At 43.1% G+C, this 24393-nt stretch overlaps 2 long non-coding RNA genes across 3 annotated transcripts; one reads left to right on the forward strand and one right to left on the reverse strand.

Annotated features, from left to right (window-relative positions):
• Nucleotides 1-3459: 3459 nt before the first annotated feature.
• LOC148004636 (uncharacterized) lies at nt 3460-6095 on the forward strand. Its single transcript, XR_015625300.1, has 2 exons — nt 3460-4248; nt 5799-6095. It is a non-coding gene; the product is annotated as an uncharacterized LOC148004636 (long non-coding RNA).
• LOC148004637 (uncharacterized) lies at nt 5510-6540 on the reverse strand. Of its 2 annotated transcripts, none has more exons than XR_015625303.1 (2): nt 6474-6540; nt 5510-5906 (listed from the first exon to the last, which is right to left on the reverse strand). It is a non-coding gene; the product is annotated as an uncharacterized LOC148004637 (long non-coding RNA). The 2 variants fall into 2 exon arrangements; XR_015625302.1 differs by having other exon boundaries at nt 6259-6513.
• Between the last annotated feature and the right edge of the window lie 17853 nt (nt 6541-24393).

Raw genomic sequence — 24393 nt, forward strand, 5'->3', positions numbered from 1 at the left:
TTTTTATATGTACTAGGGATCAAATTCAGGTCCACATAGTTTTATAACTGGTGCTTTACTAAATGCTTCTGGCCTGGAAGCTTTTGGCCTCTGTAGTATCTAATCTAGGCCTAGAATATTTCAGCCTCTCAGACTTAGTGCTGCACTGCAACAGATATAAATGTAACTCTTATTCGCCAGATGTAATTGCCATCTGCTAAATAAGGTCACACATTCTAGTTCTTTCTGAACTCTGGCTGGTTGGTTCAACTCAGCTCTTCTGGCTCAAACTCTTCTCTAACATGACTGATTCAATCTGGCTTCTCTTGGCTTCTGACTAAATAGTAGGTTGATGTCATTATGCAGGTGAAGGCAGACAAGATAAAATGAAGCCTGTCATTGGACGAGAAGGAAGGGAGACGGGAACAGAGGTTTTAGGAAGGGGGGGAGCATGAGAGAGGAGCAGGAGCGAGGAGGGAGGAGCTGACAGAACATGGCAGCAGATGTTAAGATTCTTCTCTGCACAGGTTGTTATGACTATTCTTAAGGGATGGGTGTTTACAGGATTTTGTGTTGTCTAGATGGGCAAATTATATCTTATCAATTGGATCAGAGGGTATTGTGTGGTGTGTTCTTTCATGTGGTGACTTAATTGAGTTCAAGAGAGTGTATGGCAGTGGGATGCACCAGGCACGCCATGGAATTGGGATGTGTGTACCTGGCATGGTAGAAACCAGACAAGAGAGCTATGAGTGAGGGCAGGTTGGACTGACAGGGAGCCGCACTGGAACAGCTCATGGACAGTGGGGCCATCATGGAGCTGCTGAGGTAAATTAGTGCTAGTTCCAATGACCTGCTGGAGCTGGAACTAGCAAGACTGGACCGCCAGGGTACTCGAGGGACCCGTTCTGTCGCTTTTTAATTTATACCGCAACACTGAATTGCTCTGCTTGGCCTCAAAGTAACTCTTCAATCCGTTCTCATCTTCTGGCTCCTTCTCATTCTCTGGATCCTCCTGATTTTACCTGCAGCCTATCTCTGTAAAACTATCCCAGGAAAACTGCCTCCCACCCTGGCTCTCCCTCTCAAGTAGCATCTCTTTCCTGTGCTATTGAGGGTTGGGCATATCCTGTCTCTGACTCATTCTGTCAAGTCTTTCTCTGATTCATCACTTTATCTGTTCTTCTTCACTCTCAAAGATGGCTGCATTCTTCTACAAACCAACTTTACTTTCATTGTTTGGGATTAAAGGTGTGTTCAATCGGGTGTGTTTGTATTTTAGCCAGATTTAAAGGTATGTACTAAGGACTTGTTTGTATTCTAGCCGGATTACATAGACCTAATATGGATATGATCCCTTGCCACAGAAGCCATGTTGCTGGATGAAAATTCCTCTACACATGTGCACGTATGTGTGCGAGTGTGAGTGTGGAGGCTAAAATTTGGAATGTATGTCTTAACGTTTCCTCACCTTCTGTGCAAGCCTCTTCTTGGCAAATCTTTTTTCCTGTGCTAGAGATTCACAGCATTTATGAAATGTGAAGTAGCCGATGTTCTGAATGAATAATTCAGGTTTTAACATGTGACCACCTTGTATTGGGAATCTGAGCACCATACACTCGTTTCTCCCTCTCGGTCAAGGATTTCAATTGTGCTTGCTTCGCTAATCTGTTTTGTCTCCTTTTCCCTGACTCGGCAGAGAGACAAGATGAGAGGGAAAGGGTGACAGGATAGGGGATGTTCAGGGTCAGAGATGGAACTGTCACTTCATACCCGCTGAGAATAGCAACCGGGTCCCTTTCTTCCCAGGGTTTTAATTCTGCAGTTTATGCCATGGAAGAGAAAAGCAGTAGCGGGCCAGAGATAAAGATTTTTCTGAGTGATTTTGGGCTACGTATTGGTTATTGGTAGGTACCTACTTACTTTTAAAATCATCTTAATTGTCATAACTGTGTACAGCATTGGTTCTCAACCCTTGGGCCATGCCCACCCAGCCCCCATGGGCAGCCATCTGTCTCAAAAAAAAAATAGTTATATTACAGTTCATAGCAGTAGCAAAATTACAGTTATGAAGTACCAAGGAAATTATTTTATGGTTGGGGGTCACCACCACATGAGGAGCTGTATTAAAGGGTCACAGCATTAGGAAGGTTGAGAGCCACTGGTGTAAAAGGGACAGCATTTTAGGAGGTTTCCATTTTCTGAAGACTACTTAGGTTGCTTAAGCCGCAATGACATAATCCTGTCTAGATGTGACTTTCCTCCCGGAGGAACCATCTTACTCAAAACATTAGACTTTTCCCCTTGCAGAGATGGAAGGCTGGGTGGAGAGTGGAGAGTTGGTCAGAAGGAAGGACTAGGGGAGAAAAAAAAAATCACTGAAGAGTTTCTATACAGTGGCAGTGCATATTTGACTGTGCACGTATTTGCAAAACCCCAACCAAACTGAACAAAAAACAAACAAAGCCCCACAAATAGGACACTCGTCCTCATTTCAGCGAAGCAGACAGCTGTCCACGTGGATGTTGTTTCCTCTGTTTGGAAGACTGATGTCAAAATAATAAAACAATGAGAGGCTCACGTTGCCCCGCCCCCCAATTTTCTAGTTGAAAATCACCTACCCAGCAAATACACTGTCTGGTGCCCTGTGCACTGAGCTTGAGTTACCCTGCCTCTCTCTCAGCCATGGTCCTGAACGGTGATTTCAGTAGTGGTGAGAGATTTGGTGGGCTGGAATCTAAAATCCCTTGAGGAGAAGGAGAGGAGTTTTCAAAATAATCTAAACCAAGTTTTTACAGCAGATGTTAAGAAGTTATGTGATAACAAGAGAGTCCGGTGAGGGACTTTCAAAGCCGGCTACTTGAGGTTTCCTCAGAGAACTTCTGGGAAGAACAGCTCCTTTTCCTCTCTCTCTCTCTCTCTCTCTCTCTCTCTCTCTCTCTCTCTCTCTCTCTCTCTCTCTCTGTCGCGTGCATGTGCGTGTATGTTTAAGCAATTCAATAGGCATGCAATAGACAACGAGGTATTTTTCCCATCTCTCCCTTAAGTCTCTCCCCAACCCATTTGGCAGTCCAGCGAGCAACCTTTGCCTTTGGCTACGGGGGCAGCTCGGCCTGGGTAAGACAACAGATATACAAGATAATACAAGATATACAAGGCAGTCTCTCTGTGCCCTTTATCGGGATTAGCTGTTACACCAATAAGCAAAACAAGGAGGTGGGTTTTTTCCATCGCTGGCCTTTGCCGTCCCTGGGTGCCAGATGGCATTATATCTATGGAGGAAAAATGCTTCGAGTTCTAATGTTGACCAGGCACTGTTGCTTCCACTCGATCACACTGTTTGGGGCTCTCTTTGATGTACAAACTCTCCAAAGATAATGAAATGCGTTGGCAGCTGGCTAATGGCTGGGAAAGTGCAAACCCTGAATTGAACCCTTCCCATCCGACTATTCAGTAGCTAGGTAGTCAGGCCCAAGCTGCAGAAGGGGCAAAGGGGCTGGTTGCCAGGCAGGCCCTGAAGTCTTGGGCAAGCTGCTGCGGTGTCGCTCCCCTCCCCCCACACAGAAACGGTCTGTGCCTGCCGTAGCAAAGGAAAAATAAATCCATCAGCGCCAAGCACAGGCTTATTTTGAGCTGGCTGCTGGAATTTACATAAGAGCCTGGTGCTTACAGGTAAACAAAGCCATCCTCAGACTGCGGGCTTGGGAAGGTGATCTGAGAACTGTGGGTTTTGCCCAGGGTAGGAGGTAGAACCTCATCTTTATGCAAAAACGGGGGGCTGGGAGGGGGGTGACTAAATTTAACTCTGTGGCTGCTGGTCTTTTCAGTGGCCTAGATCACTGGGTAAGTAGAGCATGGGTAATTGAAGGGGGTGGGGCTTTTCTCCTTTCTCCTTTGCTCCTGTGGGCCAACCTTCCTCCAAAGGAAGATTTCCTTGGCTATCTGGGGCTCTTGCCCACCTCGACCACTCTAGTCCCATCAGAGTAGCATTTGAATTGTTGGACTCTCAGGTTTCACTTCCCAATGCCAACTGCAGCTGAATTGCTGGGCCCCAAAGTGGTTCAGTCTTCTCGACCCTCCTTTCTTGCAATATAAACAGTAACAACAAATCACGTGTGCACTTTGTGTTGTTTTGGGACAGGGACTTGCTAGGCAGCTCAGACTGGCCTGGAACTCACCAATCTCCTCCTGCCTCAGCGCCCAGAGTGCTGTGATCCTCAGGCCTGCACCATCCTGCCAAGCTACGATACTCTCCTATGTTCCTAGAATGTAAGTCTGAATTCTATAGGCCAGCCCTATGCGTTGACAACCAACCAAAGCTAAGAATCTTTCAAAAACTGGTTTTAAATGGTAGAAACATATTTAAAAACTCTCAGGAGGGGGCCGGAGACACAGCTCAATTAGAAAGGTGCTTATCATAAACACTGATGAGACCTGGTTCAATTCCTAGCACCCTGGTTAAATAATGGGTGTGGAAACTTGTGTTTTTAATCTCAGTGTTGGGATGGGCTCTCTGGACAACTAGCCTGCCCAGTCAACCAGACCCAGGTCCTCAGAATCAAGTAGAATGGCTTCTGAGGAATGCCAACGGAAGGTGACCTCTTAGCATCCTCACAGATGTGCACAGCACACACACACACACACACACACACACACACACACACACACACACACACACAGAGAGACAGAGACAAAGAGAGAGAGAGAGACACAGAGAGAGAGAGACACAGAGAGAGAGACACAGAGAGGGAGGTGGGAGGGAGAGCAAGCAAGCATATTTTGTGACTTATGGTAATTGTTTGAGATTTAGGAAGGTTAGTCTCTCTAAGTAAGATCTGTACCCATCCATGTATAGATGCCCCAGGGCTGCATTAGCAGCCATAGAGGCTTCAGAGCCCTACGGTGCAGCATACACAGCATTTATTAAGTAACGTGACTGCGTCCAGAGAAACTGTGCTCCCCTTGAAGCTTTCTGTAGGACTCAATGTATTCCCTTAGCCTGTTTCTAAAGCCCTAGTGTAAGTTTGGTTGGGCCAGAAGCTCTTCACAACTCTATTGTTTTCATCACGTTTGTCTAAAAAAAAAAAAGTATTCATGTTACTGGTTAAGCCACTTTCCTTTTATCTGGCTGGAAATGGAACCAACTTTTGCAATTTTTTTCTAAAGCTTCCTTCCTGAACCCTGCCTTAGCCTACAGTCAACCTACGTGTTGTGTTGCCCTTTAAACAAATGCTTGGGGTATGAATTGCCTGAAGGGCATTGTTTCTGCCTGAGTGGAAATTTAAGCGGACTGATGGGCTCTGATGATAAAACTTCTTCTGGTGACTTTTTTTTTTTTTTTTAATTTTCCCGTCTCCATCTGCCAATCCACAGGACTGGGCTCATTGCCCAAGGTGGCGAATTTATCTGGACAGAAATGAATCTGTCCATCCTAGAACCTGAATTATGCCTCTGAATCCATCGCTTTGGACAATTCCAACAGAGTTAAGCTCTGTTTAGTTTTTGGTTTTGTTTATTTTTGAGACAAGACTCTCACTATCTAGACAAGACTGGCTTCAAAGTCATAAAAATCTAATGGGCTCTGCCTTCCAAGTGCTGATATTGAAGGCACATGACACCACACCAGGCTTTTGTTTGGTCTTTGTGAGACAGGGACTTGAAGTGTAGTTCAGGTTAGCCTTGAACTCAGAACCTTCTTGCCTCAGCCTCCCAAGTGAGTGCTGCTTTCACATGAGTGGTACATCATGTCCGATCAACAGCACAGTTCTCAAAACAAGTCCCTGGCCACCTTTTGTCTTCCTCTTTCTCTCATTTGCCAGGTCTACTGGATAGGAGGTCTACAAGGTCTTACCGTGGGCAGTCAAGATGGTCTCTTTGAACTGCTGCTTGTTCTACAAAGTAATCACAGCTACTTGGGGATGGTCCACCTAAGAGCAAGGAAAACTCACAATGAATTCAAGGCCAGCCTTGGAAGCCTAGTGGGACCCTGACTAACCTCCTCCTTCCTCCCCTCCCTCTTTCTTTTTTTTTTTTTCTTTTTCTTTTTAGGCACTTAATGAAAAAGAATTTCAATAAAATAAAATGAGAATGCTAATAAACTAAAAACATTGAAATTCTGTCATGTTTAAACTTATTCAAGGGATCAGAATTAATTTATTCCAAGGTATTTTTCCAACAGTGATTCACCCATGTTGGTAGATTACGGTTTTTAAAAATTACATGGATGAAAACAAAACAAAACAAAAAGTCGAGCCAAATTGGTGGGTCTCCTTCTCAAACCTTTCAGTCCATGTACACTGGCATTAATCCATCCTTCCTCAACTCTTTTCAGATCAGCCTTCCTCTGAGTCCCCACACATGCGTCTGGATTCAGTTTCCTTCAATGATATGCTTGCATAGTGCGTGTTCACAGTCGCTGTGGTTTTAAAGTACGGTTAAAAGGAACACTTTAGCCGAATTGAAGACTAACATGATTGAGGAAAAGAACAACTTACAAGTCCCACAGTCCTCAAACCAGAACAGGTTCAGGTGACTGAGTTAAGCAAGCAGCATCCTGGGCTCTTTATATGAACATGACCATGTCCTTATATGAACACATCAACAGGCAGCCTGTGATTGGCTGAAGCTTAGCTGCTGTGAATAACTGAAAGTCAGCTGTATGTTATGAAAACATTTCTGGTTTGGATTTCAGTTGACCAAGTTGATTTGCAGTTTGTTTTGTATCGACTGACTGACGAAGTTGCCCAGTTAGGCAGGCTCCTCCCTTCCTGTTAGAATTCCTTTTCAGTATTATGTTAGCTGTTCACGCACCGTCAGGAGAATTCCTTCCCCGGGAAACGTAAACAATATCTAACCATCTCCCTCCATAAAGTCCCGACTACAGAGCAACTGAGTTTATTGGGTTCATTTATAAAGTATGGGTGAGGGACTGCTGGCAAGAGCTTGGGTGATCCTAAAGCACCCCATTGGAAAGTCTCAACCCAGCATGCATGATGGCTCCTTCGATGGCCAAAGATGGAGCCCCCTTCCTCTACCCTCTCCCTGTGTACTCTAGTGCATCTCCTAGGACAGCACCAACCAAGGCCTTTATTACAAATTTGCATAAAAATACTAGGAGGTGTGGTCACGGTATTAGGTGAAAGTTCAATGCCTCTTATTATAGTTTTCTTCTGTGATGGAGTGTCCACGGGCCTGCATCTGATGGGCACTCACGAGTGTCCATCAATCTCTAGGCATGGCACATGAAGATGAGGCTGTTTGGATTAGATGGCCATGCTCTTCAACTTGGATTTACAGAGTTTACCTATTTATTTGAGACACCATCCAAGGTCTCCCAGACTAGCCTTAAACTTAGAACCTCCAACCACAACCTTCTTTCTGTATGCTGGGATTAAATCGTGTGACCCTACAGTCTGTGACTAGATTGGATTGCTTCTTCCAAGCTTTTTATTAGCATTTATTAATTTTACATACAATGGGTTTCCGTGGGTATTTTCCCGTGTGTGTGTGTGTCTGTGTGTGTGTGTGTGTGTGTGTGTGTGTGTGTGTGTAAGTGGACATGCTATGGTGTGTTCAAAAAGCTGGCTTTCTCCTCCTACAATGTCAGTGGTTCTCAACCTGTCGATCTAGACCCATTTGAGAGGGTTTGAAAGACCCATTCACAGAGGTCATCTAAGACATGGGAAATATCAGAAATTTACACTAAGATTCATAAGAGTAGCAAAATCACAGTTGTGGAATAGAAGCAAAAATAATTTTTATGGTTGGATGTCACCACAACATGAAGAACTGTGGTAAAAGGTTGCAGTGTTAAGACGGTTGAGAACCACTGCTCTATATAGATCCTGGGGCTAGAACTGAGATCATCAGACTTGATGGCAAATTGTTAACATTTGAGCAATTGCTGACCCATAAACCAGATTCATTTTGGTTTGTTTTTCTAGACAGGGTTTCTCTGTGTAGCCCCGACTGTCCTGGAGCTCACTCTGTACAGCAGGCTGACCTCAAACTCAGAGATCCATCTGCCTCTGCCTTCTGAGTGCTGGGATTAAACACGTATGTCACCAATGCCCAGTCACAAATCATATTTTCAGTAAGCCATTGACAAGCACCACAACACACATATTTGAGGTCTAATCACCTATTTTAATTTTTCCTTTCCTTTCCTTTCTTTTCCTTTCCTTTCCTTTCCCTTCCCTTCCCTTCCCTTCCTTTCCCTTCTCTTTCCTTCCTTCCTTCCTTCCTTCCTTCCTTTCACATTTTGGACTAGTTTTATGTATGAATATATGTAATCAGATATGTAATTCCTCTTGTTTAGTGTTTAGCTTTAAAAAAACATATTTATTTTTCCTTTCAATTTCACATTTTGTTCTTATTTTGAGTCCCTTAAGATTGTTTTCTGTTCATCCCTCTTGAAGATAGTTATTGTTAGCAGATTTTATTTCATAGTTGTTATTGTTAGCATTCTATGTTGTTCCCTAACTATAAATATACATACACTATACACACCACACACACACACCACACCACACCACATGCATACCACACACAAACATGCACAACATACAAACATATACACACACACACACACCACACACATACACACACCACACACATATACACATACACCATACATATACACACACATTGTACTCTTCTCATTCTCAACACTCACTCTGCTCCAGTGTGATGTGATTTGGAAGGAAAACCAGCAAAGATAGCTTTTAAATTGTTTTTTTAATTCATTACACTCTGAGTGCTGGTAAAGTGCCAAAATGTTTAAGTGCCCTGGCCTCTGGGATTCCCCCGTGTCTCCCTTCTTTCTCTGTTCCAGAGAATAAGATCTATTATTTGTTCTGTCCTTCGCTATGTCCTCTAGATTCTTGGATGAAATTCACAGGGAGTTTTTAAAGCCTCCTTGCCCCTCGGATGATGGCTGGTGATTTAAATTTGCATTCTAATGTGGCTCTTAAGAAAGCAGCCTTAACCTTCACTGTGCTTTACAATGAAAATATAAAGACGTGGAGACCAATACTTTGTATATCACTTGTTCATGTGCTTTCAGTTTAACAAGTGACCTTTTCTTTTTTTGTTTTGTTTTGTGTATGTGGGTATGTATGTATATGGTGTGCATGTGGTGTGTGTGTGTGTGTGTGATATGTGTGTATGTGGTGTGTGTGTGGTGTGCATGTGGTCTGTGTGTGTGATATGTGTGTATGTGGTGTGTGTGTGGTGTGCATGTGGTCTGTGTGTGTGATATGTGTGTATGTGTGGTGTGTGGTGTGGTGTATGGTATGTCTATGTGTGTCTGTGATACGTGGGTATGTGTGAATGTGTGATGTGAATAGTGTGTGTGGTGTGCATGTGTGGTGCATGGTGTGTGGTATGTATGTATGTGGTATGTGTGTGTGTGTGTGTATTGTGTGTGACTATCATTTACATGCAGATCGCAGTCCACAAAGGTCAAATATTTTTGTGTAATTTCTCTTCCGTGTTCAGTTTACAAAATAATGCACACGATAAAGACCTAGTGAATACCTCTCATTGACCTTGGTGTCTTTATCTGTAAACACACCTTTTGATGAAGGCAAGATGGTCAGAACCAATGACTGCTCTGACCTCTTGCCTTTACCGTAAGTCTGAAAGAGATTGTCCTTAAACAGGTTTGATCCTGTCACAGTGTGCCTATCAGGACTTCTTGTTGCCTAGAGATCGTTCCGAACCTCTGAGTTGCTTTGTATCTTATTCCAGAGTATTCAGCACCCTGGTCATTATCACCAGCATAATCTGTATTCTTCCCCACACCCCATGCTCCAGTCAGTAGTTTCTGTCCTTCCCGAACCCACCCCATATATCTTAGCTGCTGACCTTTGCTCAGCCTGTCTGCCCTGCAGCTGCACGGGCCTTCTCTGATTGACTTATCCTCCATTCTCTCGTCTTTCTTCCCCACAAGTCTCCGCCAGTCCTGTCCTCCCCAGTTTGTCTCCTATCTCACTAAGCAGCATCCTTGTCACCTGTTTCCAAGATCAGTCACTTTCCGGTAAAGCCTCCTAGGGTCCCTCATGCCCTTTCCTTCTCTTAGTCTCCTCCTGTTAAAGCTTACGTCCTGAATAGCACATCCTCAGTATACACATCTGGTGGAGGTCATTTGATTAAGGACTATTGCCTTCACTTTAAACTTTGTCATCCCCGCCTCCTTGTAGCTCCTGTAGGCCTCACGGGATGCGCACTAAGCATTGGTGAATGCATTGGTGATAGTAAAAATAGTAAACATTCCTGTCCCTGCCTCTTACCCCATTTACCCTCCAGAACTGTCCCGGGTCTTCCAACTGAACCCTTCCCTCTCTTTCCTCCAATCCTGTCATACTTGCTGATTCTCTAACAGATGGTAGTTACATCAGAAAAAATGCTCAGGGCCCCGTGTACAGACGACTATTAACACCGGCTTCTTTAGAGTAGGTTTTATAAAAGCCAAAATCTTTGTTAAATTTCAATGGTTCAGAATGCATCATGCTTTCTGTGACGCCGGAGGCTGGGTCCAAGACCCAGCAGAATTTGTACCTCTTTCATTGTACCTCAATCATAGCCACTCAAATCACACTATGTGTGGGTGTTAATTAGGGACACTGGGACAGCGCCCATGGAACTTCACGCTGCAGCGCTGGCGAGCTGATAACGCAGTGTTCTTACAATGATTGGTTTTCTTTTACACACCTAACTTGATAATCATGCTAATAACCTCTAACAGATAATGATATCCAGGAAATGGAACAGAATAATGATTAACGAATCCATGTTGACCCAGTGTACCCAACCCAGAGACATAAACCCTCATGGAAAATTGTGTACATAAATCTGCTTTTAAGGTGTAGTTTGACGAACACTACAAGTTCACTGCTCTAAGTTCGATTTAAAACAGAGTAAGTTTGCCTTTCAGCCAGCTTTTGCCAGCATTTCACTTTTAACTAGTGGATGGTCTATTAAAAAAAAAAAAAACAGAAACAAAAACAAACAAACAAAAAAAAACCCAAGACAAAACAGTTCTTAAATGTGGCTTCACACCATTAGCTTTGGACTCCAACAGAGGGTTTGGGAAATTTCCTGGGGTCTATGTGTAAATTTGAAATTACAGGACACAAAGGAATAGGGAAAGCTGTGGTTATCCTGTTTCCTGGACTGGATTGGTATCAGTACGGCCTTGCGAAGTTGTGTTCTGAGGATTTTCTCACCTTCACCATGGCGGAAGTGAGCACGATGACACACAGTATTTGCTTTTTCTGTCACTGCGGAACGTGAGAAAAAGCTTTAGAAAGCCCATTCCTCTGCAGACAGAAAAGAAGGCATGGCCGAGAACTTCGAGACCATTGAGATCAAAGTCACTCAGTTTTGCAACACACATCTAGTGTAGTCATTGTTTGTTTCTTGGATGGAAGAGATTTCCTGCAGGTGAGACCATTCGTCTCTTCTTAAAGACCAGACTAGAGAGGTCAAACTCCATTTCTAGAAGTGGCTGAGGCTTCTGGATTGCAGGAGATGTTTTCAGTGGGGAGTCGGGGTATATTTACATCATAGGAAGACCTTTGGGGATTGTTTAACTTGACTTTATTTTTGTTGGTTAATTATTTTTTTAAACCTCTGTGATTGTCTCTAATCCCCATCGTGAGTACCAAAGAAAATGCCCTTTGTGTCTGGGCTGGGTGGTGAGGGAAAGGGAGAGAAAGCATTCTCTAGTGCAACTAAGAAAAGGGACAGTGGGATTTTAGATAGCAAAAGCAGCAAGAGCCTGTCCTACCAGGTTTTGTAGTTTAAGCTCTTGAGTGGTGCTAGCCATATTTCACACATGCTGAGAAAGGTCCATTGTCTCTGGAATCCCTCTTCTTGTAAAAACAAAGTGTTTAACCTCCAGACGTTTAAGGTTATATCCTGATTTTCACCCTGTTCCTCAATTGCTATCAAACAATCTGAAACTTTTTCTTAAAGGGATCAGAGTTAAATATAGTTGCTTAAAGGAAAGTAAAAATGGACTATTTAGTCCTCTTTAAAAAAGAGATGTATTGCCCAGACCCGGTGAGAGGGAGACCCAACCGCCTGGTCAGGTGGGCACTCCTGAGGCTGCAGAGCGGACGAGACCACCAAAACTGCTCACCCCTACCCACATCCCTGGCCCAAGAGGAAACTGTATAAGGCCTCTGGGCTCCCGTGGGGGAGGGCCCAGGAGCAGCAGGACACCTGCCTGAGACACCGCCTGAACCTGAAAGAAACAGACCTGATAAACAGTTCTCTGCACCCAAATCCCGTGGGAGGGAGAGCTAAACCTTCAGAGAGGCAGACAAGCCTGGGAAACCAGAAGAGACTGCTCCCTGCACACACATCTCGGACGCCAGAGGAAAAAGCCAAAGACCATCTGGAACCCTGGTGCACAGAAGCTCCCGGAAGGGGCGGCACAGGTCTTCCTGGTTGCTGCCGCTGCAGAGAGCCCGAGGGCAGCACCCCACGAGCGAACTTGAGCCTCAGGACCCCAGGTAAGACCAACTTTTCTGCTGCAAGAAAGCTGCCTGGTGAACTCAAGACACAGGCCCACAGGAACAGCTGAAGACCTGTAGAGAGGAAAAACTACACGCCCGAAAGCAGAACACTCTGTCCCCATAACTGACTGAAAGAGAGGAAAACAGGTCTACAGCACTCCTGACACACAGGCTTATAGGACAGTCTAGCCACTGTCAGAAATAGCATAACAAAGTAACACTAGAGATAATCTGATGGCGAGAGGCAAGCACAGGAACCCAAGCAACAGAAACCAAGACAACATGGCACCATCGGAGCCCAATTCTCCCATCAAAACAAACATGGAATATCCAAACACACCAGAAAAGCAAGATCTAGTTTCAAAATCATATTTGATCATGATGCTGGAGGACTTCAAGAAAGACATGAAGAACTCCCTTAGAGAACAAGTAGAAGCCTACAAAGAGGAATCGCAAAAATGCCTGAAAGAATACGAGGAAAACATAAATAAACAAGTAGAAGCCCATAGAGAGGAGACACAAAAATCCCTGAAAGAATTCCAGGAAAACATAAATAAACAAGTAGAAGCCCATAGAGAGGAGACACAAAAATCCCTGAAAGAATTCCAGGAAAACACAATCAAACAGTTGAAGGAATTAAAAATGGAAATAGAAGCAATCAAGAAAGAACACATGGAAACAACCCTGGATATAGAAAACCAAAAGAAGAAACAAGGAGCTGTAGATACAAGCTTCACCAACAGAATACAAGAGATGGAAGAGAGAATCTCAGGAGCAGAAGATTCCATAGAAATCATTGACTCAACTGTCAAAGATAATGAAAAGCGGAAAAAGCTACTGGTCCAAAACATACAGGAAATCCAGGACTCAATGAGAAGATCAAACCTAAGGATAATAGGTATAGAAGAGAGTGAAGACTCCCAGCTCAAAGGACCAGTAAATATCTTCAACAAAATCATAGAAGAAAACTTCCCTAACCTAAAAAAAGAGATGCCCATAGACATACAAGAAGCCTACAGAACTCCAAATAGATTGGACCAGAAAAGAAACACCTCCTGTCACATAATTGTCAAAACACCAAACGCACAAAATAAAGAAAGAATATTAAAAGCAGTAAGGGAAAAAGGTCAAGTAACATATAAAGGGAGACCTATCAGAATCACACCAGACTTCTCGCCAGAAACTATGAAGGCCAGAAGATCCTGGACTGATGTCATACAGACCCTAAGAGAACACAAATGCCAGCCCAGGTTACTGTATCCAGCAAAACTCTCAATTAACATCGATGGAGAAACCAAGATATTCCATGACAAAACCAAATTTACACAATATCTTTCTACAAATCCAGCACTACAAAGGATAATAAATGGTAAAGCCCAACATAAGGAGGCAAGCTATACCCTAGAAGAAGCAAGAAACTAATCGTCTTGGCAACAAAACAAAGAGAAGAAAAGCACACAAACATAACCTCACATCCAAATATGAATATAAAGGGAAACAATAATCACTATTCCTTAATATCTCTCAATATCAATGGCCTCAACTCCCCAATAAAAAGACATAGATTAACAAACTGGATACGCAACGAGGACCCTGCATTCTGCTGCCTACAGGAAACACACCTCAGAGACAAAGACAGACACTACCTCAGAGTGAAAGGCTGGAAAACAACTTTCCAAGCAAATGGTCAGAAGAAGCAAGCTGGAGTAGCCATTCTAATATCAAATAAAATCAATTTCCAACTAAAAGTCATCAAAAAAGATAAGGAAGGACACTTCATATTCATCAAAGGAAAAATCCACCAAGATGAACTCTCAATCCTAAATATCTATGCCCCAAATACAAGGGCACCTACATACGTAAAAGAAACGTTACTAAAGCTCAAAGCACACATTGCACCTCACACAATAATAGTGGGAGATTTCAACACCCCACTCTCATCAATGGACAGATCATGGAAACAGAAATTAAACAGTGATGTCAACAGACTAAGAGAAGTCATGAGCCAAATGGACTTAACGGATATTTATAGAACATTCTATCCTAAAGAAAAAGGATATACCTTCTTCTCAGCTCCTCATGGTACTTTCTCCAAAATTGACCATATAATTGGTCAAAAAACGGGCCTCAACAGGTACAGAAAGATAGAAATAATCCCATGCGTGCTATCGGACCACCACGGCCTAAAACTGGTCTTCAATAACAATAAGGGAAGAATGCCCACATATACGTGGAAATTGAACAATGCTCTACTCAATGATAACCTGGTCAAGGAAGAAATAAAGAAAGAAATTAAAAACTTTTTAGAATTTAATGAAAATGAAGGTACAACATACCCAAACTTATGGGACACAATGAAAGCTGTGCTAAGAGGAAAACTCATAGCGCTGAGTGCCTGCAGAAAGAAACAGGAAAGAGCATATGTCAGCAGCTTGACAGCACACCTAAAAGCTCTAGAACAAAAAGAAGCAAATACACCCAGGAGGAGTAGAAGGCAGGAAATAATCAAACTCAGAGCTGAAATCAACCAAGTAGAAACAAAAAGGACCATAGAAAGAATCAACAGAACCAAAAGTTGGTTCTTTGAGAAAATCAACAAGATAGATAAACCCTTAGCCAGACTAACGAGAGGACACAGAGAGTGCGTCCAAATTAACAAAATCAGAAATGAAAAGGGAGACATAACTACAGATTCAGAGGAAATTCAAAAAATCATCAGATCTTACTATAAAAACCTATATTCAACAAAATTTGAAAATCTTCAGGAAATGGACAATTTCCTAGACAGATACCAGGTATCGAAGTTAAATCAAGAACAGATAAACCAGTTAAACAACCCCATAACTCCTAAGGAAATAGAAGCAGTCATTAAAGCTCTCCCAACCAAAAAGAGCCCAGGTCCAGACGGGTTTAGTGCAGAATTCTATCAGACCTTCATAGAAGACCTCATACCAATACTATCCAAACTATTCCACAAATTGAAACAGATGGAGCACTACCGAATTCCTTCTATGAAGCCACAATTACTCTTATACCTAAACCACACAAAGACACAACAAAGAAAGAGAACTTCAGACCAATTTCCCTTATGAATATCGACGCAAAAATACTCAATAAAATTCTGGCAAACCGAATCCAAGAGCACATCAAAACACTCATCCACCATGATCAAGTAGGCTTCATCGCAGGCATGCAGGGATGGTTTAATATACGGAAAACCATCAACGTGATCCATTATATAAACAAACTGAAAGAACAAAACCACATGATCATTTCATTAGACGCTGAGAAAGCATTTGACAAAATTCAACACCCCTTCATGATAAAAGTCCTGGAAAGAATAGGAATTCAAGGCCCATACCTAAACATAGTAAAAGCCATATACAGCAAACCAGTTGCTAACATTAAACTAAATGGAGAGAAACTTGAAGCAATCCCACTAAAATCAGGGACTAGACAAGGCTGCCCACTCTCTCCCTACTTATTCAATATAGTTCTTGAAGTTCTAGCCAGAGCAATCAGACAACAAAAGGAGATCAAGGGGATACAGATCGGAAAAGAAGAGGTCAAAATATCACTATTTGCAGATGACATGATAGTATATTTAAGTGATCCCAAAAGTTCCACCAGAGAACTACTAAAGCTGATAAACAACTTCAGCAAAGTGGCTGGGTATAAAATTAACTCAAATAAATCAGTTGCCTTCCTCTATACAAAAGAGAAACAAGCCGAGAAAGAAATTAGGGAAACGACACCCTTCATAATAGACCCAAATAATATAAAGTACCTCGGTGTGACTTTAACCAAGCAAGTAAAAGATCTGTACAATAAGAACTTCAAGACACTGAGGAAAGAAATTGAAGAAGACCTCAGAAGATGGAAAGATCTCCCATGCTCATGGATTGGCAGGATTAATATTGTAAAAATGGCCATTTACCAAAAGCAATCTACAGATTCAATGCAATCCCCATCAAAATACCAATCAATTCTTCAAAGAGTTAGACAGAACAATTTGCAAATTCATCTGGAATAACAAAAAACCCAGGATAGCTAAAGCTATCCTCAACAATAAAAGGACTTCAGGGGGAATCACTATCCCTGAACTCAAGCAGTATTACAGAGCAATAGTGATAAAAACTGCATGGTATTGGTACAGAGACAGACAGATAGACCAATGGAATAGAATTGAAGACCCAGAAATGAACCCACACACCTAGTCACTTGATTTTTGACAAAGGAGCCAAAACCATCCAATGGAAAAAAGATAGCATTTTCAGCAAATGGTGCTGGTCCAACTGGAGGTCAACATGTAGAAGAATGCAGATCGATCCATGCTTATCACCCTGTACAAAGCTTAAGTCCAAGTGGATCAAGGACCTCCACATCAAACCAGACACACTCAAACTAATAGAAGAAAAACTAGGGAAGCATCTGGAACACATGGGCACTGGAAAAAATTTCCTGAACAAAACACCAATGGCTTATGCTCTAAGATCAAGAATCGACAAATGGGATCTCATAAAACTGCAAAGCTTCTGTAAGGCAAAGGACACTGTGGTTAGGACAAAACGGCAACCAACAGATTGGGAAAAGATCTTTACCAATCCTACAACAGATAGAGGCCTTATATCCAAAATATACAAAGAACTCAAGAAGTTAGACCTCAGGGAGACAAATAACCCTATTAAAAAATGGGGTTCAGAGCTAAACAAAGAATTCACAGCTGAGGAATGCCGAATGGCTGAGAAACACCTAAAGAAATGTTCAACATCTTTAGTCATAAGGGAAATGCAAATCAAAACAACCCTGAGATTTCACCTCACACCAGTGAGAATGGCTAAGATCAAAAACTCAGGGGACAACAGATGCTGGCGAGGATGTGGAGAAAGAGGAACACTCCTCCATTGTTGGTGGGATTGCAGACTGGTAAAACCATTCTGGAAATCAGTCTGGAGGTTCCTCAGAAAATTGGACATTGAACTGCCTGAGGATCCAGCTATACCTCTCTTGGGCATATACCCAAAAGATGCCTCAACATATAAAAGAGACACGTGCTCCACTATGTTCATCGCAGCCTTATTTATAATAGCCAGAAGCTGGAAAGAACCCAGATGCCCTTCAACAGAGGAATGGATACAGAAAATGTGGTACATCTACACAATGGAATATTACTCAGCTATCAAAAACAACGAGTTTATGAAATTCGTAGGCAAATGGTTGGAACTGGAAAATATCATCCTGAGTGAGCTAACCCAATCACGGAAAGACATACATGGTATGCACTCATTGATAAGTGGCAATTAGCCCAAATGCTTGAATTACCCTAGATCCCTAGAACAAACGAAACTCAAGACAGATGATCAAAATGTGAATGCTTCACTCCTTCTTTAAATGAGGAAAAAGAATACCCTTGGCAGGGAAGGGAGAGGCAAAGATTAAAACAGAGACTGAAGGAACACCCATTCAGAGCCTGCCCCACATGTGGCCCATACATATACAGCCACCCAATTAGACAAGATGGATGAAGCAAAGAAGTGCAGACCGAGAGGAGCCGGACGTAGATCGCTCCTGAGAGACACAGCCAGAATACAGCAAATACAGAGGCGAATGCCAGCAGCAAACCACTGAACTGAGAATAGGTCCCCTATTGAAGGAATCAGAGAAAGAACTGGAAGAGCTTGAAGGGGCTCGAGACCCCAAAAGTACAACAATGCCAAGCAACCAGAGCTTCCAGGGACTAAGCCACTACCTAAAGACTATACATGGACTGACCCTGGACTCTGACCCCATAGGTAGCAATGAATATCCTAGTAAGAGCACCAGTGAAAGGGGAAGCCCTGGGTCCTACTAAGACTGAACCCCCAGTGAACTGGTCTATGGGGGGAGGGCGGCAATGGGGGGAGGGTTGGGAGGGGAACACCCGTAAGGAAGGGGAGGGGGGAGGGGGATGTTTGCCCGGAAACCGGGAAAGGGAATAACACTCCAAATGTATATAAGAAATACTCAAGTTAATAAAAAAAAAAAAGAAAAGAAATACATTCAAGCAAAACACCCTAATGTATTAAAATAAATGATTGTCTTTTAAAGTAAAAAAAAAAAAAAAAAAAAAAAAGAGATGTATTTACTTATGTCCCCCGGTGGATGTGCATCAAGTCTGTGTGTGAGCGCCTGTGGAGACCAGAAGTCACTGGATGCCAAGGAGCTGGAGTTACAGATGTTGTGAGCCACCTCATGTGAATGCTGGGAACCAAACCTGGGTCCCCTGAATGAAGAGCAGGGGCTTTGCTTTTCCTCTCTTTTTGACCTTTAGAGTGGCTGGTGTTTGGCACACGAGGCAGCATGAACTGAACATGGATTCTCTTCAAGTGCAGCAAGGACTCTTAACTGCTGAGCCGTCTTCTCTAACCCTAAATGAACGCATTATCAGGTGGGTTTGAACCACTGACCTTTTGGTTAGCCAGAGGAGAATGTGTTAGCAAATTGCACACAGAATAAGAAGTTTCATAAAAGGGACCGTGATCCAGTTCAGATGCCCACATACTCTCCTTTAGTCCCTCTTCTCATAAGTTGCTGAGAGACAGAAAGGCTGTGTTTCAGGAGCTCCTCTGGGTTAATGTTTCCTCTGGGAGTGAGTATACTCAGTTGTAAATACATACTTAACACAGTTGCTTCTGTCTGAAACTGAGAGCTGGGGTGTGTGGGTATCTGCTTCCCATTTTGTACTGGCCTCTGTGACGTTACTATCTCACGAACATCAAGTGTCCCGAAGTTACAAGGCTCTTAGAATTCATTTCTTTGGTGTTCAGCATCACACAGCCTTTCTTTGGGGGTGAGTTGGTCTGAGCATGGTGACAGCTATGTCCCCAGAAAGCATCATGTGTCTCAGACTTTCCTAAAGAATGGATACTGCCAACAGGAAGTGGCCGTTATCAGGGAGCTCTATGTGTGAAGTAAGAGTTCAGCACTTTGCATTAGACTCAATTTCTACATGCATGCATATGACACTGAACATTACATAAAAAGAAACGCTTCTCTTTAAGCCTCTTGGATGATTCTTGCAATGGTACAGTGTGCTCGGGTAGCTCAAGATCACCAGGTTCATTTGCACCAAGCAGAGGCTTAGACCACCCTTCTACTCTGAGGCTTGTGAACTGTTAGCCTAGATTAATGAATATAAATAATATCGTGTGTGTGTGTGTGTGTGTGTGTGTGTGTGTGAAGGATTTTAGAGTCTTATGATGATCTCATGACTTCTCAGCCAGCCTTTGTCTGGACAGGAGTCACAAGCACAGCCGTTCAGGAGGGGTGGGGTTCTTGGACATTCCTTCTCCTACCCAACCCAAACATTCCTCTTATCAAGAGTTTCCAAAGGTCCACTCAAGAGAGTGACACCTGACACTCAAATACTTTTCTAAAAGGAATTGTATTTAATTCAGTTGATTGTAGTACACTGTAATCATGAATGGTTTGAGTATCACGTGTTCTGCCAGGAGGCATTGTAGCAAGGCACTACCTTGCCTTCCCAGCCTATAGGAGCCCTTATGTGCTTTCTGAGTTGAATCTATTTGCAGCCTGTATGCTGTTTTCTTTGACCTGTGATCTATTTGCCATTCGCACGAATTATTTCTTATGGCTGACAAAAAGAAAAGGTGAGAAAAGAAAAAAGGCAATAGACAGAGAAAGATAAGTTTGCTCAGTTACAAGGTATCGTGAAAGTCTTACCAAGAGAATGAAAAGACGGGGTTGGGGATTTAGCTCAGTGGCAGAGTGCTTGCCTAGCAAGCGCAAGGCCCTGGGTTCAGTCCCCAGCTCTGAAAAAAAAAAAAAAAAAAAAAAAAAAAAAAAAAAAAAGAAAGAAAAGAAAAAAAAAAAAGAGAATGAAAAGACAAACCATGAAACAGGAGAAAAGAGTTGTGAAGGACATACTAGATAAGGAACTATTCTCTAAAATAAGTGAGTAACTCTTAGGCCTCAGCAATAAGAAATCAAACAGTGTAGTTTACGGATGTGCAACAGACCTGAGCAGATACCACACTGAAGAGATAAAGATGGAAAAAAAAATGGCATCAATGAATTATAAATTAACTGACAATGAATCACCACTGCATGCCTATTAGCCCAAATCAAATCCTCAGTACTGACACCATCAAATGCTGATCAAAGGGTAGAGCCCCAGAAACTCTCATTCACGGTCAGTAGGGATTCCAAGGAGTATAACTGTGAGGAAGAGTTCCTACAAAGCTAAGCCTGTGACTTTCATATGATTCAACCATCATTATCTTTTGGTGATCTACACAACCAGGCTGAACATTTATCTATGCAGATATTTAAAGAAGCTCATTCATAATTGCCAGATTTTAGAGGCAACCAAGTTGTTCTTCTACAGGGTTGTAGATAGGCTGTGATATAGCTACAGGAGTGGGGTACAGCTTAGTACTACAAACAGAGAAGATATCAGCCATAACAGGCACGGAGAAATACCTCAATGTATAGTACTAAATGAAAGAAGCTGTTCTGGGGAGATTATGGACGATAGGATTCTGACTGTTTGACACCCGGAAATGACAGGCATCTGGAGATAGTTAATGCTCAGTGTTTACCAGAGGTTAGGTGGTACGAGAGAATGAATAAACAGAAGACAGAAGGTGCAGTTCTTCTGTGAGGTACCTTGGAGGCAGATAACATATTCTATGCTTGCCCAAACCTATGGAGATTCCCTAAGTAGAAGTGGACTCTCATGCAAACTGTGGATGATTGACGGTAATGATGTGTCAAGGAGCGTCATCAGTTAACAAGGAGTGTTCTAGTTCTGATGGGAAATGAAGAGGAAGGCTATGGGCATTGTGTATATGTGGGTGTGCACGGTGAGCAGGGTGTACTTCTTACAATCTTACAAGTGAAACTCTGCTTGGTTTTGTGTGTGTGTGTGTGTGTGTGTGTGTGTGTGTGTGTTGGTGTAGAAGCAAGAGAAAGATGTCAGGTGTCTTCCCCTGTCACTCTCTCTGACCTAAAGCGCCCTTTTGAGCTTCTGGAATTCACCTGTCTTGAAGTCTCAGCCCTGGAGTTACATTTTCAGCCATGCCAGGCATTTTTTTTTTTAAAACGTGGGTTCTGGGGGATTTGAACTCATATACTCATACGTGCTATCACTAATGAGCTGTCTCCACTTCCCCTCCCATCTTTACAATGTAGTATTCCCGAGGTTCTGTCCCATGCAAGTTCTTCGCCCTTACAAATGGAGTCATTGCCACAGCTAAGGAGAACCAACTAAACCCTTTACAAGAGAGGAAACAACAAACAAACAAACAAACAAACCAACCAACCGAGAAGGCAAGGTCTTTTCAGTTTGAGCCTCATCCGGCCACTTGGCTAGCAAGCCAGCTGTCCTGAAGTAGACGAGCATTTTCCCTCCCAGTGTTCCTAGAAGACTGGGGAAGAATCAGAGCTGCATCTCATTGGCTGCTGTAAATGGGTTTGCCGGAAGCCTGCCTCCCTCCCCTATAATGGAAGCTGCCTTATTGGGCCTTCAATAAAAGCTCCTGCTGTTTACCGGACCAGCTGCTTCCTCAGCAAGAGCCCCATCTCCTGCTGTGACCTTCCTTTGCTCCTAGATGGCTGACCGCAGGGAGGCTCTACTGAGTGACTTTGGCTAATAATTATGGTAATGGCCAACACAGAAGGACAGTACTCCTTGTTCTAGGCAGAACTCCCTGTGTTTTACATGGATTGCCTCAGTCCTCAAAGGAGCAGGCGTGAGTCTCATTTAGTATATGATAGGCATTGCTCTCAGAACCTTAGCTTCATAGCACCGATTTAATCAGGGCTTATGGAAATGCTTGAGAACGTATCGAAATGCTACTATTATTTGCCTGTTTCACAGATGAAGAAAAACAAGGCCCTGAGAACCGGAGATGTTTACCTAGTGCAGCATGGCTGCCAAGCCCTGATGCCTGTCGTTAAACTCAAGGTCCTTTCGGTTCTGCAGTGTCCTTTATTGATCATGCAAACATTGTTCTCTTATAATTTTATTTCTCTCCAACATAATTGCTAAAAACGCAGGCTACTACAAGTCCATCCCCCATCCTCACTCCACCCTACCCCGTGTCCTTAGTGTACCTTATATGTTCTTGGGTGATGGGAACCAGTATACTCTCAATCATTTCGTCAAGGTTTAGGAAAGAGAGACAGGATAACAGGAGAGGTGGTCTAATTGTCCAAAGAGACACTTCCAGGGTTGCCATAATTTTGGAGAATTTGAATAGTCACTCAACAGGGTGCAGATACCTTCCGTGGTCAGCCCCTGTGTCAGTTCTCTGCAAGAGGTGTCTAGAAATCACTTTCAAAACCTGCACATCAATTTATGCAATGAAAATTGTATCGGGGGAGCCAGACCCTCTCTTCTTCAGATCAGAGAATTCTCTTCTTGATTTCAGAAGGACAAATTATAATTATAAAGAAGCGTGGGATCAGACCCAGGGAGGTGGGTTTTTTTTCCCAGTGATGCTAATCCTTAAAGGTCACTGGAGTCAGATGCCTTCCATTTCATTGCAGAAGGGACTGTCTCAGCCATAGCAGCTAGAATGAACCTTTGAGCTCAATTCACAAATTGGCCAGTACACGCTCTGCCCTGGATACAACTTGTCCCCATGCATTATTTAGGTGTGAGTGACAGAGAGAAAAATGCAAGTCAAAATAGACGTTCATTTCTGATTCAAGGGTTCAGTCTGGGTTGATGACTGAGTCCAAAGTAGACTGGGTGCTCCTTTGTGCGAGAGATCCATGTTCCCTTTGAATCTTGATTCTCTGTTCAGGATAGTCCAAGAGAGTGTTGGGAAGGGGCTGGAGGATGAGTTGGAAAGCAGAAAAGCACACACAGGAGCTGGGGAGATAGCTCAGTCAGAAAAGTACTTGCTTTATAAACCTGAAAGTCTGAGTGCGGGCTCTAGAACTCAATGTGAAAAAGTCGTGTGTTGTGACTCACAGTTTTAATCTTAGCAATAGAGTGGTGGATCTCTGTCACTCTTTGGTTAGCCAGCCTCTTGGCCTTCTGAGTATCCCTTAGGCCAGTGAAACTTCCTCTCTTATAAAAAGGAAGTGAATAGTTTCTGAAGAACACCATCAAACACTGTCCTCTGAGCACATGTTAACACACGCACACGCACGCATACCACACACACACACACACACGCACATGCACACGCACACGCACACACACACACGCACACGCACCACACAATATTAAGGTAGTGTCTTGGAAGCTGCTACATGACACTTTTGCTGGACTACAGGATGTACTACCAGAGCTTCCTGCAGGGGAGTCTGGCAAATGAAACCTCTACTGTGCACAGCCAAATGCTCTGCCAGAAATCTGGGTCTGCATCAACTCTCTCTGGCGAAACAGAACAGTGACTGCAGGGAGTGGTAGAGTTTCACTCTTCAGGGCTTATCGCCCAAGGCTCAGAATCACTAGGATGCATCTTTTGAGCTTGAGTCCCAGGCAGAGACCATGCTGATGAAATAGGGTGAGTCCCCTTTCTATGAAGGACAGGTAACTCATTCTGCTGACACCTGGCTACATCATGCAGATCAACTGCAAAGCCTGGACTTCATATCCTGTGACCACTGTTGGCTTTTTTCCCAAGTCATTAACTTTTAGCTGACAGGGTAGTCCTGGACTCCATGTTGATATTTTTCCTGGTCCCTGATCAAGTCAGAAGACATTCAATACTAGTTAGTGTAACTCAAAAGCCTGCCATCCAAGAACCAAGGTGTCTGTCCCGAAGGCTCACACCTAGTCCTTCCAATATGTCACGTGCCATGTGCTACCCCCTAATATAATGTCTCGCAACTTGTTCCTGCTGTTTCAATAGCTACACTCTCTCCAGTGGTG

Source organism: Rattus norvegicus, chromosome 7 (assembly GCF_021556685.1).
Source record: "Rattus norvegicus strain SHRSP/BbbUtx chromosome 7, alternate assembly SHRSP_T2T, whole genome shotgun sequence".
Taxonomy (NCBI): Eukaryota; Metazoa; Chordata; class Mammalia; order Rodentia; family Muridae; genus Rattus; species Rattus norvegicus.